The sequence below is a fragment of the Ursus maritimus genome, unplaced genomic scaffold, assembly GCF_017311325.1.
Source record: "Ursus maritimus isolate PB19 unplaced genomic scaffold, ASM1731132v1 scaffold_13, whole genome shotgun sequence".
In the NCBI taxonomy this organism is placed as follows: domain Eukaryota; kingdom Metazoa; phylum Chordata; class Mammalia; order Carnivora; family Ursidae; genus Ursus; species Ursus maritimus.
Genome location: NW_024423675.1, coordinates 33,966,122 through 33,966,670, shown reverse-complemented (window position 1 = coordinate 33,966,670; position 549 = coordinate 33,966,122).

Here is a 549-nt window from a genome sequence, read left to right as displayed (position 1 = left end):
GGAGCAGCGCACGGGCGGGAGAGGCAGCAGCGAGCGTGAGCGCGAGGTTGATAACTCCAGCTAGGGCAGCACGCGGACGTGGGCGCGGGAGCGGCGGGGGAGGGCCGTAGAGGGGCGGGCTCCTGACCTCGGGTTTCGGCCCTCCTCCTCACCCCCCACAGTCTGACGGTGAAGTTTCTGTCTTGTGTTTAAAGAATAACCCCAAGCGCGTGGCTGAGTGTGAGCGAGCGTGTAGTGACTTTGGGAGGCGCCGTGGCTTAACCGAACCGCCCCACTCGGCTGTCCCTTGTCTGGACCAAAACTGCTGACTGGCTGACCCTGAGGGCCACATTTGCCCTCTGGGGTTTTTGAAAACCTTAAATCAAAGTTGCTTTTCTCCCTGGCAACTCCCGAGGCTGCTTCCGTGGCCTCTGGGCTGTGGACAGATAAGGACGTGAGTTGCCCCGACCAGGTACTTAACCGCTGGCTGTCGGAGGGTCTGAGCTTGGCTACCATGTGACGTTCGATTTGCTCTAAATCAGTTATTTCCATTTGGCCACAGGAGCTGTG